The following is a 5,086-nucleotide window of genomic DNA, read 5'->3' on the forward strand; positions in this document are numbered from 1 at the left end:
TATATATATATATATATATATATATATATATATATATATATATATATAACACACACACACAATAGATGGTTATGAGCCAATATGCAGTTGCTGGGAACTGAACTCAGGCTTCTGGAAGAGCAGCTAGTGATCTTAACCTCTGAGCCATCTCTTCAGCCTATGTCTTCAGGATTTTTATCATGAAGGGAAGTAGCACTGTGGAAGACTTTTTCTTCATCTAATGAGATGATCATGTGGTTTTTGTTTTTCAATATGTTTATGTGGTAGCTTAACTTTATTGATTATTGATTTACATATATTGGACTATCCCTTTGCCAAAGACCAGCCTTGGCTTGGCTTGGAGAGGGGTTCTGAGGAAGGGGTGTCCGGGAGCTGTAAAACACAGACTTGAGTCAAATTGTGGGTTACAAGCCTATATTCAGCTGGAGGCAGCTTTCCATTTTGTTCTCTATTAAGTCAGGTTTCTCTGGAGATTTTCAGACAGCTTTCTGTGAGACAGTTTGTTTGTTTTTTTCAATTCTAAAAACCCTTTGGATAGCTCTTAGAGATCATAATCCCAGTCTTTTATTTACATATCAATTCAGTCATTACCCCAGGTTCTCTTTTGATTATCACATGAATCATTGCCCCACATCCCCAGTCCCTTAATTCTTAAAAGGAGACCACAAGCACATTTTTTTAACCTTGCAAAAGAATTCAGAGATGTTCCTGCCTTTGTTAAACATAAACAATAAGATAGCTGGGTGGGACCCTGCCTGAAATTATCATTCCTACCACACCTGGACCTGGAACTAAACTCCAGCTGACTCAGGTTGATCTTGAACTCAGAAAGCTGCCTGCTTTTGTACCACAAACAAAAATCTTAGCTGGTTGGAAACTTGTCTTGTGATCACTGCTCCCTAAATCTCTTTATCTCCTTCCTTAGTATCTTTCTGACAAGCTGACTCATAATGAAGCACCCTCTATTCTTTTAGATTTGTGAAGCTCCTTATATAATTCATATTGCATTCTTATATTTTACATAATTGAAAATTATATATTTTTGAACTCCTGTTTTCAGAGTTCTTTCCCACAGCCTTAAGGTCTGACTTAAAGGTCTCTCTATGTTTACTATTTTGCTGAGAAATAGATCAACTCTCAACTCCTGGACTCATGCTGATTCTAATTATAATTAGTTAACCTTGGCAGGGAGAATAGTCTCTGATAATCTTGGCTGGGAGAATATTCCCCATACACAAACAAGCCTTCTGCCCACAGCAACCATCAGCACTTATAGAGGCCCACACCCTTGTGGCTCTGTTCCAGGGTCAGGAACCATGTCACATGATTCTTGTCATAGCCAAGCTGGACTTAGCATCCCTTTGTCTCTGGAATGAACCCAAGTTAATCATCTTCTTGGTGTGTTCTTAGATTTGGATTGCAAGTATTTTATTAAGAATTTCTGCATCTTTGTTTTGATTGGATGCTGATGTATAATTTTCTTTTTTGGTTAGATCTTTATGTGGTTTTGTTATCATAGAAATAGTGGGTTTGTAAAAAGAATTAGGACACATTGCTTTATTTTCTATTTTGCAGAATCATTTGAGGAGTATTGACATTAACTCTTCTTTGATGGTCTGCTAGAGTTCTACACTGAATCTACCTAGCCCTGGACTTCTTTTGGCTGGGAGATTTGTAATTACTGCTTCTATTTTTCTAGGGGTAATAGGTCTGTGTAAATTGCTTATTTTGTCTTGATTTAACTTAATTAGGTTGTTTATATCAAGAAATTCATCCATTTCTGTTTAGTTTTCCAGTTTGGTGGAATACACATTTTTAAAGTATATCATTTGGTTCTCTGAGTTTCCTTGTGTCTCTTGTAATGTTCCAGTTCATCTCTAATCTTATTAATTATAACTTCTCTCTGTGTCTTTAGGTTAATTTGGCTTAGAGTTATTGATTTTTCTCAAAAAATTAACTCTTCGTTTCATTGTGTTTGTTGTTATTGTTTCATTAGTGTCAGTGCTAAATTTGGTTATTATTTTTGTCTACTCTGTTGGGTACTATTTATTCTTGTTTCTCTGGAACTTTCATATCATTAAGTTACTAATATAATATTTCTCCGGTCTTTTTGTTGTTGGCACTTAGTGTAAAGAACTTACCTTTAAAAATTACCTCCATTATGTCTTATAGGTCCAGGTATGTTGTATATTTACTCTTATTCAAGTCTAAAAAATCTTTTAATTCCTTCTTGATTTTTTGATCCAATTTTCATTTAGTTTTCATGAGTTTGTATACTTTTTAAATGTTTCTATTATTGTTGATATCAGCTGTAATCCATGGTTGTCAGAGAGAATACAGGGTATTATTTCAATTTTCTTATATTTGTCCTAATACATGCTCTATATTGGAGAAAGTACCATGAGATGCTAAAAGGAAAGTATATTCTTTAGTGTTTTCATGAAATATTCTGTAGATATCAGCCAGGTCCATGTGATTTATGGCATCATTTAGTTCTAGCATTTTTCTGTTTAGTTTTTGTTTGGAGGATCTGTCTATTGGCAAGAGTAGTGCACTGACAGCAACCAATCAGTGTGTGATTTTTAGCTACAGTAGTTTGCTCTTATGAACTTGGGTACTCTTGTGTTTGGTTCATAAATGTTTAAAATTATATCTTCTTGGATTTTTTTCCTTTAATGAGTATATGGTATCCTTCCTATCTCCTTTGATTAGTTTTATTTGAAGTCTATTTTTCAGATATTAAAGTAACTATATTTGGTTCTTAGGCCTATTTGCTTGGAATATCATTTTCCATAGTTTTAAATCAAGATGATAGTGAGATGTGTTTCATGGATGCAGCAGAAAGATAGATTCTGTTTTCTAACCCAGTATTTTACTCTCTGTGTTTTTGCTTGGGGAATTGAGACTATTATCATTGAGAGTTATTAATAAACAGTGCTTTCTTTTATTATTATTATTCCTGTTATTTGTTGCTATGATGTGGGTATTTTCTCCTTCTTTTGTTGTTTTTGAATTATTTATTCCCTGTGTCTCTATTGGTCTAGTTAATTTCTTTAGACTGAACTTTTCCTTCTAAGGCATATATAGAGCTTGATTTGTAAGTAGAAATTGCTTAAATTTGTTTTTATTGTTGAACATTTTCTTTTTCTGTTAATTTTGATTGTTAATTTTACTAGGTATTGTGTGCTGGCATCTCTGGTCCCTCAGAGCTAGTAGAGCAATTGTCCAAGCTCTTCTGACTTTCAGAGTTCCCATTTAAAAGTCAAGAGTTATTCTAGTAGTCCCACCTTTATATGTGACTTGGACTTTTCCCATTGTAGCTTTTAGGTTTCTGTTTTGGTTTGGTGTGGTTTGTCTTGTTTGTCATTGTTGTTGTTGTTCATACATTTAATGCTTTCATTATTATGTGTGGGGGGAAATTTTTTTTCTGGTCTTGTCTGTTTGATGTTACATATGCTTCTTGTACCCTGATACGTACCTGTTTCTTTATATTGGGGAATTTTTATTCTATGATTCTGTTAAAAATATTTTCTGTGCCTTTGATATGTGTTTCTCCTCATTCCTCTATCTCAGCTATAGGTTTGGATTTTTCATAACACACCAGATTCCCTGTATGTTTTATGCCTGGACTTTTTTTAGGTTTAACATTTTCAGTGAGCTAACCATTTCTATCTTGTCTTCAATTCCTGAAATTCTCTCTACCACTTCTGTTGATCTGTTGTTGAGGTATTTGTTTCATATCCTGAGTTTTTTACTTCAGTTTTATTTCAATTTGCATTTCTTTAGTGATTCTATTTCTATGTTCATGTCTTAAAACATTTTTATTATTTCATTACACTGTATTTTAATAGTTTTCATTGAGGTATTTATCTATATACTCTTTAAGGATTTCATATTCATAATTGTTACTTTTAATACCTTATCTTGTAGTTCAGCTAAATTCCATTTCTAAGGTTCTATTTACAATAGAGTTACTGGCTTCTAGAGGTGGCATATTTTCTTTCCTAGTTATGTTTGTGTTTTGCTCTGGGACCAAGGCATGTGGAGGTGTTCATTGGTATCAATTTCTGTTTTTGTCTTTGTTGGACTATTGTCCCATTCTTTGGTTGTTGTTGAAAACTCTGGATTCTAGGCAAATATGATGGCTTTGGGGTCTCTGGTAAAGTGTGAATGTGCTTACACTGTTAGGTGAATGACATAAAGGAATAGAAATGGTGTAGGAGAAAAGGCTGAGAGGAGCAGTTGAAGAAAGCTGGGAGGAAGGAGGCCCTCTGGATCTGTGCCAAGAGGTTGAGTTCATGGAAAGTGGGAGGAGGGGATCCCCTAGTCAGGCTGCAGCAGGACTGAAAGTGAGTCTGAAGAGACCAGAACAGAAGGCAGGAAGGGAAATAAAAACTGATTACCAGCATTCTAGCCTAATCTGGACACTGGAGGTCCTGGACAGCAAGTTTGTTAAAGGAATGGAGATGGACCAGACAGGAAAGCTGAGTAGAGTAGAAGAAAAGGTCTTTGCGGACCTTGGATCCACACCATGAGACTGAGTCAGGTTTTATTTTCAAAGATCTTTCTTTTTATTTCTTTATTTTTATTCTTTACAGTCTCTTATCTATACAAAATATTACTTCTTGTGCCTCAGTATTTTGAAATCTCTTCATCTTTTGAATTGCATTTTCTTATTAATGATGATGGTTATAGGTGATTAGGTTGGTGTGGACTTAGAAAAAAGCTTGGTACTAGTACACTGGTGGTGAGAAGTAGACTAACTGGGCATGGTTCTGTAACTTTTAAGACTCGATGCTTTTTCTATGAAAAGAAGCATACAGGTATCCCAAACTAATGAGACATTTTGAGGACTCTAAGACAAATTTAAATCAATAACCTTGAAAATCAGTTTTGCCTTTGACAGTTGAAATGTATTTAAATTCACACAAGAAATACATTGAAAGTTTGAACAAAATACTGCCCAACAAAACCACTAGGATGCCATAAATAAATTGTCATTTACTCTGTGAACTTTACATACTGAGGTTAAGGAGATACATGACAGTACAGAGGCCAAGTATGTTTCAAGATTTTTATTTGGAAA

This window comes from Mus caroli, chromosome 6, assembly GCF_900094665.2.
Source record: "Mus caroli chromosome 6, CAROLI_EIJ_v1.1, whole genome shotgun sequence".
In the NCBI taxonomy this organism is placed as follows: Eukaryota; Metazoa; Chordata; class Mammalia; order Rodentia; family Muridae; genus Mus; species Mus caroli.